Raw genomic sequence first — 16,030 nt, forward strand, 5'->3', positions numbered from 1 at the left:
TATACTCCAATAAAGATGTTAAAAAAAAAAAACTACAATGAGGTATCACCTCACACCAGTCAGAATGGCCATCTCAAAATATCTACAAACAATAAATGTTGGAGAAGGTGTCAGAAAAGGGAACCCTCTTGCACTGTTGGTGGGAATGTAAATTGATACAGCCACTATGGAGAACAGTATAGAGGTTCCCTAAAAAAGTAAAAATAGAACTACCATATGACCCAACAATCCCACTACTGGGCATATACCCTGAGAAAAGCATAATTCAAAAAGACTTATGTACCAAAATGTGCATTGCAGCTCTATTTACAATAGCGAGGACATGCAAGCAACCTAACTGTCCATTGACAGATGAATGGATAAAGAAGATGTGACACATATATACAATGGAATATTACTCAGCCATGAAAAGAAATGAAACTGAGTTATTTGTAGTGAGGTAGATGGACCTAGAGTCTGTCATACAGAGTGAAGTCAGAAAGAGAAAAACAAATATCATATGCTAACACATATATATGTAATATAAAAAATGGTTATGAAGAATTTAGGGGCAGGACAGGAATAATGATGCATATGTAGAGAATAGACTTGAGGACACTTGGAGGGGGAAGGGTAAGCTGGGATGAAGTGAGAGAGTGGCACTGACATATATACACTACCAAACGTAAGGTAGATAGCTAGTGGGAAGCAGCCTCATAGCACAGGGAGATCAGCTGGGTGCTTTGTGAACACCTAGAGGGGTGGGGTAGGGAGGGTGGGAGGGAGGGAGACGCAAGATAGAGGAGATATGGGGATATTTGTATATGTATAGCTGATTCACTTTGTTATAAAGCAGAAACTAACACACATTGTAAAGCAATTATACTCCAATAAAAATGGTGGGTCTACATAAAGAAATGAAGAACACAAGGTATTGTAAATATGCTAGTAAATGCACAGAAGTTTTTAAAATCATTTTCCTTTTTAAAAGATTTTTTTGAAAGATAACTGAGTGTTTGTAGAAAAATGATAATAATGTTTTGTGCAGTTTACACAGAAATAAAATGTATGAAAAAGATAGTGCCAAAGCTGGGTGGGAGGAAATTAAAGTATACTTTTATTTGGTAGTTATATTAAATGTGAAATGGTAAATTATTATCTCACGGTAGATACATAAATAATGCCTATTCTAAACTATAGAACAACCACTACAAAAGAAGCATAGCTAATATGCTGATAGTGGCAATAAAATAGACTTGTAAAACGCACTTAATCCAAGACTGGACAAGAAAAAGAGGATAATAAGGAATATAAACATATAGATGGGGGCCTCCCTGGTGGCACCATGGTTAAGAACCCGCCTGCCATTGCAGGGGACACGGGTTCGAGCCCTGGTCCGGGAAGATCCCACATGCCACGGAGCAACTAAGCCCGTGCGCCACAACTACTGAGCCTGCGCTCTAGAGCCTGTGAGCCACAACTACTGAAGTCGGCGCACCTACAGCCTGTGCTCCACATAAGAGAAGCCACCACAATGAGAAGCCTGCGCACTGCAACGAAGAGTAGCCCCCTCTCGCCGCAACTACAGAAAGTCCGCGCACAGCAACAAAGACCCAATGCAACCAAAAATAAATAAATTAATTAATAATAAATAAATAAACATATAGATGGTAGCTTTAAATCTAACATTATTGGCACTGCATGTGTGGATGGTCTAAACACTCCATTTAAAAGACATAAGGCAGAGAAGTTAGATTAATTAAAAAAACATGACCAATTATAGGTCTTCTACAAGACGTGCTTTCAATATAAAGATACATTTAACTTAGAAGTTTAAAAAATATGGAAAAGACACTGCAAACAGTAATTATAAGACAGCTGGAGTGGTAATAATTATAGCACACAAAGTAGGCTTCAGAACAAGGGCTATATCCATGGGTAAAGAAAGACATGTCATAGTGATAACCTGGGAAAATCCATTAAGAAGACATAATCCTAAATGTATACAAACATAACAGAGCTTCAAAATACACAGAGCAATATCTGAGAGAACTGAAAACAGAAATAGATACGTCTACCACTGTAGTCGGAAATTCCATCACTTATCTCTCAGTAATGGATAGAACAAGTGAACAGAAGATTCCAAAGAATCCAGAACACACGAACGGCACCGTCAACAAGCTGATCTAATGGACATTTACGGTATATCCACCGAACAGAGGCAAAATACACATAATGTCAACTGTACCTGAAACAGCCACCAAAATAAATCATACTCCAGGGCCTCAAATACTTCTCCACAATCTTTAAATAAATTAAGTCAAACAAAAATATAATCTCTGAATCAAATGGAATTAAAATATAATAAGAATATATTTGGCAAATTCCTCCAATGTGTGGAAATTGATCAAGACACTTTAAAATGCCCAGAGTTGTTGTTTTTTTTTTCTTTAAAGGAAAACACAAGGAAATAGTTTGAATAAATGAAAATGAAAATATGGGGTTGACCTTAAGATTTTACGGAAAAAACCCGAATGAACTTTTTGGCCAAAACAATACAACATAGGAAAACTTGGGAGATGCAGGTAAAGCAGTGTTTACAAGGAAATTTATAACTTGTAATTAGAAAGTTCTAAAAATAAATGACTGAATATTTCAAATTATAAAAGGTTAAAAAAAAAAAGAGAAACGTAAGCAAAAGTAAGTATCATAAATGAAGCCTGGATAGCTGAAGACAATGGTAATAGTCTAGGTCCCCATCCCACCAGCTTTTCCCAGATCTAAGGAAGAATATCAAGAAAGGAAAAAAGTATACAAAAACCACACCCTCGCCATAACAGAAAATGCCCAAACTTCAAAATAGCTACATAATAAAGGGAGAGGATGTGAAATTCTGGAGTGCAGCTTCTCATGCACCTTTCCCACACACACTCTCCTTCCGGCTTTGTGAGAAGCAAACAGACCAATTACAAGGGCAGGCGCGAGAAGAAGGGAGCTGGCCCTGGGCCACTGACCCACAGCTACTGCCCGAAAAGACTTAGTCCGCCCGAATCTGAAAGTATTAAAAAGTGTCCTGGTTCCCGGAAGGGACTCAACACACAAGTTGAAAGGGGAATCTTCCAAGTGAATGACTTCCCGGGGAGGGAAGAAAATGCAAAAAGGAGGTGAGACAGGACATTGGTGATATAGTGGTGAAGGGGAAGAGCAAAGGGGGAAATTCTGAGGTCCTGCAGGACAAAGCCCCACAAACTCAGAAGAAACACAGCCCCTCTCCCTCACCACACATATTCATACCAAAAAAGAAAAAAAATCCACTAGAGTACCTGAACGTTGCTTTACTCAAAGAAGTAGGCACTGTTAAACTCGGGATTATGTAAACCACTCCAGTCCCACAAAAATGAACAATAAAAGTTTAACACGTCACCACAGGTTACTGCCAAAAACCCTACCCAAACTAAATTCAATACTCATCAACTGAGGCAAACTCTCTCACCCTGGCAAGTAGTCATGAAGCAGAAAACTGTAAGACGGCACTCCAAGTGAAATGACATGTACTCAAACAAGCATTTGAGGGTATGAAAAAGAACCTTGATGAGAAATCCAAAAGTATGAACAGAAGTTAACAAACAAAAAACACCAGGAAGAAACAGAAAGACAGCTCATTGAACTTAGGAAAGAAATGAAAGAAAAGACAAAATTACCTCAGATTTTAATAATAAATTACAAGATGTAGGCTCAAATGAAAATTTAATAAGAATCATTGAAGGAAGATGAAAATAATCAAAATAATTTTAAAATGAGGTTAAAAAAATAAAAACATCAGAAAAAAGTAGTGGAAATGGAAGACAGGCAAAGTGGGAAAAATATCTATATTTTTGGGGTCCCCAAGGAAGAAAACAGAATAGGATAATTTAAAAAACTGTAACCCAAGAAAACCTTCTAGAAAAAAAGATTACTTTAATCTATACCTTGGAAGGATTTATTAGGTATCTGGGAGCATGAACTCTGAATGATCAACTCAGAGACACATCCTAGTAAAACTCTTAGATTTCAAAGATGAAAAAAATTTTCTCAAGTCCTCAAGCAAAGATCAAATAATTTACAAAGATGAAAGCATTAGACTGATTCTTCAAAAGGGAACGTAAAGGAGGTAAAAATAAAGCAGCATTTTAAAAAATCATCAAGACCACTGGAAAACACCTGTCAACATATAAGAGGTCAGGTAATTCTATACCTTCCTCAAGCCCTTTTGAAGAATTTATTAGAGAATGAGCTCCTATATCACAGTGACCAAAGCTGAAATAATTTGAGGAAGAAAGTAAATAATGACAGTTGAGGATATAAAGCTATAAAATAACACAAATATCTGTGTTAATATAAATACATTGAGGAAAAGGACCAGCTTTTTCTTTCTTTCTTTCTTTTTTTGGCCGTGCTTTGCGGCATGTGGGGTCTTAGTTCCCCGATCAGGGATTGAACCCATGCCCCTGCATTGACAGTGCGGAGTCTTAACCACCGGACCGCCAGGGAAGTCCCAAGGCCAGCTTTTTCTTATACTGGAATTCTAATTCATACATGTAGACGGAATGATGAAAAAGGAAATCACTACTGGACAAACACTGCAGCAGACATTGTTACAGTCAAGAGTGGTGGGTGATAAACCACAATGGAAAAGAACATGAAGAAGAATATATAGGTGTATAACTGAGTCACTTTGCTGCACAGCAGAAATGAACACAACACTGTAAATCAACTATACTTCAATAAATTTTTTTTGAAAAGAGTGGTGGATAGGTGTTAAAATTTGTGGACAAAAGTAGGATGAGAAACTGGATATCTGCATAGATTGAAGGCATCTCCCTACAGGGACTTCCCTGGCGGTCCAGTGGTTAAGACGTTGCCTTCCAGTGCAGGGGGTGTGGGTTCGATCCCTGGTAGCGGAGCTAAGATCCCACATGCCTAGCAGCCAAAAACCCAAAATATAAAACAGAAGTGATATGGTAACAAATTCAATAAAGATTTTAAAAATGTTCCACACCAAAAAAGAAATCTTAAAAAAAAAAAGGCATCTCCTTACAGGATAGCCATTAATCAAAATAGGAAAAATAGTAACTTTACTGTGGAGAAATATGGCAGAAAGTACATTAGCCATGTGTCCAAAGTTAGAATCACCAGTAATAAGATATATTGATACTTCCTTATATGAGGTACTGAAGTTAAGAAAATAATGCCATCTGTATTAGCAAAATAAATAAATAAATAAATGCTTAGGAATGTACTTAGCAAAATACATTCATAACCTATACACTGAAAACTACGTTGGTTTTTTTAGATAAATTTAAGGACACACAAGTAAATGGAGAAACATACTATGTCCCTGGATCGGAAGACTCAATTTTAGAGAGCAATTCTCTATAAAACTGATATATGGATTCAATGCAATCTAATCAAAATTCTCTCTGGATATTTTATAAATTTAAGCTGATTCTAAATTTGTATAAATATACAAAGAATCCTAAATTGTCAAAACAATCTTGGAAGAACAAAGCTGGAGTTACAGTAACTGATTTCAAGACTCAGTCTAAAGCTACACGATCAAGATAGTGTAGTATTGCCATAAGTACACACATACAGATCAGTGGAACAGAATAGACGGGCCAGAAAGAGACCAAATGTAAATAATAAACTAATTTTCAATGAAGCTGCCACGGTAATAGAGAAAAAAAAGAGATTTTTCAACACATAATGCTGAAACAACTAGATATACAAACGGTGAAAAGTAAGCCTCAACTACAAGCTAAAACTAGAAAATTTCTAGAAGAAAATATTGGAGAAATTCTTGTGATGTTACGGTACGTAAAGGTGTCTTCTGTAGGACACACAAAGTGCAAACTTTACAGAAAATTGATAAATTTGATTTCATCAAAATTAGATGCTTCTGCTCTTTGAGAGCCATCTTTCAGTACATGAGAAGGAAAGCTACACAGTGTGAGGAAGTATCTGACGGAGTCGGTATCCAGATCATATAAGAACATACATGGGGTAGGGGAGGCATGGATTGGGAGTTTGGGATCGGCGGATGTATGTATAGGACGGATAAACAACGAGGTCCTACTGTATAACACAGGGAACTATATTCAACACCCTGTGATAAGTCATAATGGAAAGAATATAAAAGTATATATATATGTATAACTGAATCACTTTGCTGTACAGCAGAAAATTAATACAACATTGTAAATCACCTGTACTTCAATTAAAAAAAAGAATATATAAAGAACTCTTACAACTCAGTAGTAAGAAAGCAATTCAATTAAAAATATTAGATCTCCAGGATTCATCTTGCATAACGGAAACTTTGTATCCTTTGACCAACACCTCCCCATTTCCTCAACCCCCAATCCTTGGGAACCAACATTCTACTCTCTGTTTCTATGAGTTAAACTATTTTAGCTTTTCATATAAGTGGAATCAGGCAGTATTTGGTCTTCTGGGTCTGGCTTATTTCACTTAGCATAATGTCCTCCAGGTTCATCCATATTGTCACCAATGGCAGGATTGCTTTCTGTTTTGAGACTGAATAATATTCCATTGGATATAAATACCACATTTTATTTATCCATTCACCCATCAGTAGGCATTTAGGTTGCTTCCATGACTTGGCTATTGTGAATAATGCTGCAATGAACATGGCAATGCAAGTATCTTGAGATCCTGACTTCAATTCCTTTGAAGTGGGATTGCTGGTTCATATGGTAGTTTTATCTTTAGTTTCAGTTAACAACACTATACTGTATACTTAACATTTTTCTTATGTTAGTGTTCTTATCACAAAAAGAAAATAATTAAGAAGGCAGGAGGCAGTTTTTGCAGGGGATGGACATGTTTATGGCATTGGTTGTAGTGATGGTTTCACAAGTGTATCTCCAAACCCATCAAGTTGTATACATTAAATATGTACAACTTTTTATATGTCAGTCATACCTCAATAAATTGACTTTTGTAAAGCTCAAAAGATTTACACAGAAACTTCACAAAAGAAGACATATATAATATTATATATCATGTATTATGTATTATATATTATATGTATGTGGCCAGTGAGCCCAGCCATATAAGGGGATGCTTAACCTTATTAGACATCAAAATAATGGAAATCAAAACCACTAGAATAATCAAAATGTAAAAGACTGACAGCACCAAGTGGTGACGAAGACGTGAAGCAAATGACAACAAAGATGTCTGGCACCAGAGGAAATGTGAAAAGGTGTACCCACTTTGGAAAACATTTCAAGTTTCCTTGACAGTTTCCCATGCATTGAAGTATATTTACTGTATCATCCTGGGATTCTACCCCTGGGTACTTACCCACGAGAAATGAAAACATATATCCACATAAAGACGTGAGCCGTTGCTTTATTCACAGCAACTGAAAATTAGCAAGAACCAAACGTCCGTGGACAGGGGAAAGGACGGACAGATTGGGTTACACCCATGCAATGCAATATGGAATTCCTGCTCATCAACAAAAAGAAATGAACTACTGGTGTACATACGTAACGAACCGATGCTCCTCAGAAACACTATGCTGAATGAAAGAGAGCTAACGCAGAAAAGGACACAGTGTGTGATTCAGTTTCTTTGCAATTGCAGAAGAGGTGAAACTAACGTATAGTGACAGGAAACACATCAGCTATCGCCCACTCTTAAACGTGGGGAGAACTGACTGCAAAGGGGTATGAGGGGAATTTGGGGATGATAAAAATATTCCACGTCTTGGAAATGGTGATGGTTACATGGGTGTATACATTTGTCAAAACTCATTGACCTATGCACAGAAACTGAGTGTGTTTTATTGGTTTGTAAGTGAACCTCAATAAAATTGATTTTTAAGATCACTCTTGAGATAAGCTTAGAGCATAGCATGGACTCTCAGACATATAAGTTGGTTGCATAAGAATGATAACTCTTGAAAATTTCTGTAAGTCCGATTGATTTTTCTATTTTAAGTCATCTCAAAACTCAAAAGGGCATTGAAAGTACTTTGAAAAATTTCAGACTTGCTTGAGCTAGGAAGCCTTTTTAGAGACTCAGCGTAGCAAATGGAGATCACCAGAGAAATCCATTAGCTCATGGCAAAGTGGCCCCTCAGACCTGAGATCCAGGGCCAGGTCTCCAATGCTGAGAGAGGGGAGAATGTCTGTCCCAAAGGGTCATAGGTGCAGAAAATCTGACCCAGGAACAAAACCTTTGATATAATGGGGGTGGATTGATCTTAGAGTTGGGGTGCAGGACCTGAGCTAGCCTGACTTCAGTAATGGCCCGGCACTGAGAACCAGCTTTCTCCTTGTGTCTGAGCCCTCCAGGGCTGTGTTAAAGCTCCTTTACCAAGACTTCTAGATGCCGGGTGGAGGGGGCATTGGCTTAGAGGTCAGATTTGCCTGCAGGGACCAGGCAGGGCTGACAGTATTGCTGCAGGAACCCTGGTTCCTGTCCTGTCTCTGGTCACTTTCTTCCCTCCCCACAGCAGTGGGACAGGACAATCAATTCCTCACGACTGCTTTAGGAAGCAACAGTTAGAATATGGCTGTCTGCCCACCAGCCGTGCTCATGCCTCGACATCGGCCTCTTAGGTCATTGGTTTGCCATCTCCAACCTGCTGTTATGGCTTTTCCTATGTCTTGCCTCGTTTTCCTTTAATCTTCACAAAATAGGATTCTTAGATTATTGACTTGGCACTCCTGAGTCTGAATTTTCATTTTCAGAAAGTTGGAAGTATATATACGCAGGTAAGTTTTCTTCAAAGGAATACATTCTTACAGAGATGTATAAAATACAGACAAGTAAATAAAAATCAGTTTTAATACTCTACCCTGAAGTACTCACTATTTACATTTTTATGAATTTCCTGCTAGTAGGGACTTAATTTATTTGCTCTTTGGCTTATTTCAGGGAGGATTCAAGGTGGCTTACAATGGACACTTCATGACAGCAAAGGACTTGCCAATAGTGATTTCCATTATATTGTCGGTGTTTACTAAGGACCTGAGTCTGGGAAGCACTTAAGAACTATTTTCTGAATGGGTATGTGAATGAAGGTCATTATAAGACCCAGATGTCCCTTTAGACCTGCTGATCTTTTTCTAGAACCATGCTGATACTTTGGCTGATGGGATGCAGCCCAGAGGTAGGTTTTATTTGGAAGGAGACGGGTAGTACATTAAGTGACTGATGGCTAGCTGGACCAGAGCATCCTGACATATGATGCTACAGGGGTATTTCATTGTCCAAACTATCCCTGACCCCATGGTCTAATATTTATTGATAATTTATAATGTGCTTGGTACTGTGACAAATTATGTACCTTAACTTACTTTTTATAATCACTCTATGAAACGGGAGCAATTATGATCTCTAATTTATAAGTGAGGAAACTGAAGATCAGAGAGGTAAAGTAACTTGCTTAAGGCACCACAGCAGAGTCAGATTTGAACCTGGGCAGTCTGATTCCAGAGCCTGAACTCTTATCCACTGCACCCTGATATATGGTCACCATAATCTACACAATAATAATAAGCTACATAGGCAATGCACAGAACCATGCTAGACAATACACAGGTCATGACAGTACACAGTCACTGGTCAGGAAGTCTCCACTATGAAGTCAAGTGTGTCTGGAAGTTCACTAGCCACTCTCTGCCTCACCAGGCACAGATAAGATGGTGGGAGAGGCAAACCTTGGCAGGCAAACGTGTGGGCAGGTGGTGTGTGGGGTGAGTGGTGGGGAGTTTGTTGCCCTGTGATACACCTGAGACACACACTCTCCTAACTGATCATTGATGGCCATTCAAGCTTCTTTTTTTTTTTAAGATTTTTTTTTTATGTGGACCATTTTTAAAGCCTTTATTGAATTTGTTACAATACTGCTTCTGTTTTATGTTTTGGTTTTTTGGCCACGAGGCATGTGGGACCTTAGCTCCCCAAACAGGGATCGAACCCGCACCCCCCTACATTGGAAGGTGAAGTCTTAACCACTGGACAGCCAGGGAAGTCCCCATTCAAGCTTCTTAAAATACAGTTTCCAATGATTCTAAGTCACTCTGTTTCAGAAAGGACACCTTTTTCTACTGAACCCTCTTCCTGAATTTGTTGAAATGTGATGAGCTTGGATCTCACCTCATAATGTGCAGGGTAGAGGTAAAAGGAGTCGCCAAAATGCCTTACTTTTCTTCTCCCTTCCACTCCTGAATAGGTGAATGTAGATTTCATGGCCTCAGACAACAGCCTCCAAACCACAGACAAACAGGGCATATCAAACAGATGCCAGGGAAATACTTCCACCCACCTCCTGACCCATCTACTAAACTCACCCTAGCAAACTTCCATAGACTAACTCAGGGCAAAACTCCACCCACAAAGCCCATGACACAGCAGCTACGAATTCCCAGGTCCCATTCTTGCACCATCGATAACCCAATAGCAGGTCAGTATTTAGCTGAATGTTCTACAGAATGTGCAGAAGGCCCGGGGATGTTTCCAGAATGTTAAACCATTTACATTAGTGACAAGGACCATATATCTTATACCATCTACGTTCTCTTTTAGTATGTGCTAAGTACCACAGGTAGTGTTTAGCTGCCTCAGCTCAGAGAGAAAGCAGTATGTTCAAGATTACTAAGCTATTAAATTGCACAGCTGAATTTGGCTCTAGTGGTGCCTGTAATCATGGTGGTATTACAGGAAGGATGTGCAGAAGCCCTGGCCTGGAGAGAGGCCACCAGTGGATGTCTCCCAGCCCTGCACAATCACTCTGCTCACCTCAGAAGCGAGATGCTTCTTATCAGACCATCAGGTGATGATGTGGGTCTTCTTGGTGGATGACCGCTGGGATGGTGAACCCCACCTCACACCATGCCTTGCTCTGCCTTGAGATCTGCCCCCTTATCCTATGTCTCTGGGGATCTCTCAGTTATTCTGAGAAATGGTGCCACTCAAAGAGAAAATGGGGGTGTCCCAGTGTCCCCAGCGCTCATTGATGAGGACTGAATATGTTTGCTGGTGCTGAATCCCTGAATCCTAGCAGTCTCTGCCCAAAAAACACAAGTTATAGCGCAGAGAAACACATCCCTGTCTCGGCCACACAATGGATTTGAGATTGCTCTCACAAAAACATGCAATCAACCAAAAAAAATACCAAAAAAAAATAATAATGCAGAGCTGCAGGCCCATCGCAGGGCAGAAGCTGTGTTGCCTGGGCCATGGGTTTTGCTACGGACTTGAAAAATCTTTGTTTGTTCATGCCATCCTTTAATATTTTCTCTGTATGTATTTACACATGTATGTATTTTACACATGAGCCTGTGATTGCTTTGGTTCTTACTAGCTAAAGTCTTATTCCTCAGCTTGGACACATTTGGGTCATTCTGTTTTATACAGAGCTTATCCAGAGTGGTTAATTTTGTGCAGAGCATAGAGCTTTCTCCAATTTGTCTTTTAGCAACGATAAAGAAAATGCTGTCATGTTCCTCACCATCGTCATCGGCACCAACTTAACTCCCTGTCATGCTCTACTCATTCCGTATGTGTGGACAGCCTGAGAAAATCAAGGTATCCCTGAGGCATGGGTGTGTACAGACAATTATTAATTAATCATGTTTTGCTCTGCTAGAGCCTTGATTGATTAATTGAAACAAAGAGTTTCTTGCTGAAGAATAAATACTATGAATGGTTTAATCAAGTCAGAATCCATGAGAGCCCGAATCATACATCCAAGGTTGATCTGTATTCAGTTGCTCATTTCAGCCAGGGATCACACTGAAATTTCAGTGAATGATAAATGACTTATTCTGGGAACCTCTCATGGACAGTAAATTGGCTCCAATTTTTGTAGAGTGTTTCTCCTCTGGGAAGTTTGCAAGCGCATTCTGTGTGCTCAGTATTTTAGAAGAGGATGGTTTTTGATTACTTTATACACTTTGTATTTGTATTTGATACTTTATACACTTTATATGTAATAGCTCAGCCTTATCTACTTTATATTTAATAGCTCAGTTCTTATCTACAGCCAACATTGTTTTTTTTTTAGTTCTATCTTATTTATTTATTTTAACATCTTTATTGGAGTATAATTGCTTTACAATGGTGTGTTAGTTTCTGCTGTATGACAAAGCGAATCAGCTGTATAACAAAGTCTACGTATACATACATCCCCATATCCCCTCCCTCTTGCGTCTCCCTCCCACCCTCCCTATCCCATCTCTCCAGGTGGTCACAAAGCACCGAGCTGACATTGTTAAGATATCATTTTGCTTCCAACAGCCATGCTGTTGCACTGACGCATGGACAAGGCGACGCACAAGCAGAAGTAAATTAGCTACCAAGAGTAAAACAAAAGATTAACTTCATTCCTTACCGGAGACAGTACATTATCAGCATTTTCTTGATTTAACGTATTTTTCTGGGTCTTCAGCCTACAAATTAAAAAGAAATGAACATACAGTAACGTATCTGTCTGGCATCATGAAATGAGTTATATCATTAGCAATAATACATTATTTTTTTTCCTAATTACAAGAACAACCTATAACCATTTTTTAAATGTGGAAAATGCAGACAAGAACAAATATGAAAATAAAAACCATCCATGATACTGTACTATAGCCCTAGCAACGGAGGCACGTCTTTAACCATCCTAATATAAATGGTGTCAGTCTTTTGTTCCTGTGTAGGCTACATATAGGCATAACTGTGCATGTAATTTACACAAGTAAATATTTACTGTGTGGTCTAGTTTATAAGATACTTTGTGATTTAATAAATCATAATTATTTTTTTATGGCATTCAATGTTTTCCCTACCTTAAACATGTTAAGGAATACCTACAATTCTATCTCTGGAGCTCTCCTAACTTATTTCATCAATAACAAACTGTTAAACATTTGGATTGGTTTCAATTTTAGATCATTTTTAATTATAGAATTAAAATTAGTCACTGAGCTGCACCCTGGTATATTTCTGTACGCAAACCTTATTATTTCTTTAGATAACATGTTTACAGGTAGAATTGCTGTGTTAAAGAGAAAGTCCATTTTAAGTCTTAATACGTTTTGCAAAATTTCTTTCCAAAAGACTATACTGATTTACATTCAAACTAACAGTGCTGTTTCCTCAAGCCCTCTCCAAAGTGAGTTATATAATTTATTATGCTTTTCCCGGAAAATTGTAAAATATTATTGTATCTTAATAGTAGTTTGATTTCTACTTTTTGTTACTAGGGTTATTAATTGTACTTCTAATGTGTATTCTCTTTGCGTTTAGACATTTTTGGAGGGAGTCTTCCTGAAAAATAGTATATACGTATCATTTACCTTTTTCTGCATGACAAATTACCACACATCAGTGACTTGAAACTACATGCATGTTTTTTTTTTTAATGTCACTGTTTCTGAGGGTCAGGAGTATGGTGTGTCTTGGCTGGATCCTCCACATCAGAGGATCTCAAAGGCTGTAGTGAAGGCGTCAGCCAGGCAGAGGTCTCATTTGACGGCTCAACTGGGAAAGAATCTGCCGCCAACCCATTTATGTGGTTTTTGACAGGATCCAATTCCATTCAGGCTGCTGGACTAAGGGTCTCAGTTTCTAGCTGACTATTAACCAGAGACTCTACCCCCAGATTTTTGTCATGTGGGCCCTCTGCACCTGGCAACTCGCTTTATCAAAGTCAGTAAGGGGCAGAGTCTGCAAGCAAGACAGAAGTTCAACTAATCACAAAGTGGCATCCTCTCAACATGGAGTTATCCTATTGGCTGGAAGAAAGTTATTCTGGGGAGAAAGTCTGCTTAAGCCCACGAATATCAGAGGTGGGGGGTCATCAAGGGTCATCACAGAAGTGACCTACCACAACACACTACTCTGCTTTCTTGGAGGTCTATATAAAAACAGAATTGACCTTTAGCTGATGACTCACACCTCTATGTCTCAGCTTCCTAATATGCGAAGTAGGGATAAAAATATTAGTCAACTCATGGAGTTGTTGTGAAGATTAAATGAAATAATTCAACAAAATACTTAGAACAATCTCTGGCACACAGCAAGTACTACATCAGTATTTGCAGTTATTTTCATCTTCTTCTTCACCTTTATCACCATCATCATCACATCATTACATTATCATCATTACCATCATCACCATCACCATCATCATCACCACCATCATCATCACCATCATCATCATCACCATCATCATCACATCACCACCATCATCACCATCACCATCATCATCACCATCATCATCACATCATCATCATCATCACATCACTATCATGATATCATCCTCCTCCTCACTGTGTTACAATGCCCTCAAGGACAAAACTTTTCATAGGGTTGTTAACTTCCTCAGAAATACCTGTTGAATGTATGAAATAATGAGTGAATAAATGGATGAAAGCAGAAGTCGTTCCCATCTGGGATTATTTGGTCAGTCCAATGTTTGCATTTTCTAGTTTTTCAAGGTCTTTTCTGCCTTTTCATCATTTGTCCATTGTCATCTCTTGATAGTCAATTTTCTCTCCCCTATTAGTAATTTCCCTTTCCTCTCTGGGAGACCATCACCTGACTAACTGAAAGACAAACTCTCAAAACTCAGTTATGCATTAATTACAAGGAATTAATTATTTAATTCGGAATGTTTTCTGAACAAGAAATGAACTTTTCTTGTTTCCTGTTGCTTAGACTCTTCAGAGCAACTTCTTTCTTTCTCCTCCTTCTTCTGCTCTCAGGGGTATCCATGCCACTATTCCCAAGGTCTAAACTATCCTTGTTTCTTTGGAGGAATTGTGTGTGTGTGTGTGGGTGTGTGTGTGTGTGCGCGCGCGCGTGTGTTTTAGTACTTTATAAAAGAAGTTGCCAAGAGCCTTCACAAATAATACCTAAAGGGCCTTTTAGTGGCAACTTCATAATAGCCACATAAGAGCAGTTTAAGGGGTGAGTAAATCTTGATGAAAAGGGGAATAAGAGTTTGTCCTGAAGCTGACTTTATCTAGGAAGTACGTTATTTAGTACATATTTATTAAATATGTATATTTACCTGCATTGGCCTTGTTGAGAAGGCTGATGGAAATTATGGAGAGGCTAAAGGCCCCTCCACTCTATGTCTTGGTGTCTCCATTTTACAGGCACAAACTTACAGTCACAAAGGATATGTGACAAGACCAAGATCACACCATTATGTTGTGGCCTTGGGGTTTGAAGCAGCTCTTCTGCTGTAAAACTCAGGATGCTTTCCAGGAAATAACATCTGAATGCCTCTGGGATAGACACTGAGATAGCAGAAAGAGAAGATTCATCATCTCTAAGGTCTTGTTACTTTATTCTAACTATATCCAGTAAGGATTTTTACATTCAAGAATTCTCAATTTTTCTGTCATAGAAAGAATCACTAGGGACTTCCCTGGTGGCGCAGTGGATATGACGGTGCTCCCAATGCAGGGGGCCCAGGTTTGATCCTTGGTCAGGAAACTAGATCCCACATTCATGCTGCAACTAAGAGTTCGCATGCCACAACTAAGGAGCCCACATGCTGTAACCCAGGAGCCGGCGAGCCACAAATGAGGAGCCTGCCTGCCACAACTAAGACCCGGTGCAACCAAGTAAATAAATAAATGTTTTTTTAAAAAAGAGAAAGAATTGCTATTTAGGAACCCCAAGTTTGGGCTTCCCCGGTGGCGCAGTGGTTAAGAATCTGCCTGCCAATGCAGGGGACACGGGTTTGAGCCCTGGTCCGGGAAGATCCCACATGCCGCGGAGCAACTAAGCCCGTGTGCTACAACTACTGAGCCTGCGAGCCACAGCTACCGAGACCACACGTCACAACTACTGAAGCGTGCGCACCTAGAGCCCTTGCTTCACAACAAGAGAAGCCACCGTGATGAGAAGCCCGCACACTGCAACGAAGAGTAGCCCCCGCTGGCCGCAACTAGAGAAAGCCCGCGCGCAGCAACAAAGACCCAACGCAGCCAAAAATAAATAAATAATTTAAAAAAAATACTATTAA

The 16,030-nt window shown here is 39.1% G+C and overlaps 1 long non-coding RNA gene across 7 annotated transcripts in view; it reads right to left on the reverse strand.

The window, feature by feature from the left end:
• The window catches only part of LOC137229498 (uncharacterized), a 255,195-nt gene that overhangs the window by 128,730 nt on the left and 110,435 nt on the right, over positions 1 to 16,030 (reverse strand). For all 7 annotated transcript variants that reach the window (XR_010945714.1, XR_010945713.1, XR_010945712.1 and 4 more), the window contains exon 2: positions 12,392 to 12,449. This is a non-coding gene — a long non-coding RNA (uncharacterized lncRNA). The remainder of the gene's footprint in view (positions 1 to 12,391; positions 12,450 to 16,030) is intronic.

Source organism: Pseudorca crassidens, chromosome 8 (assembly GCF_039906515.1).
Source record: "Pseudorca crassidens isolate mPseCra1 chromosome 8, mPseCra1.hap1, whole genome shotgun sequence".
NCBI classification, from domain to species: Eukaryota; Metazoa; Chordata; class Mammalia; order Artiodactyla; family Delphinidae; genus Pseudorca; species Pseudorca crassidens.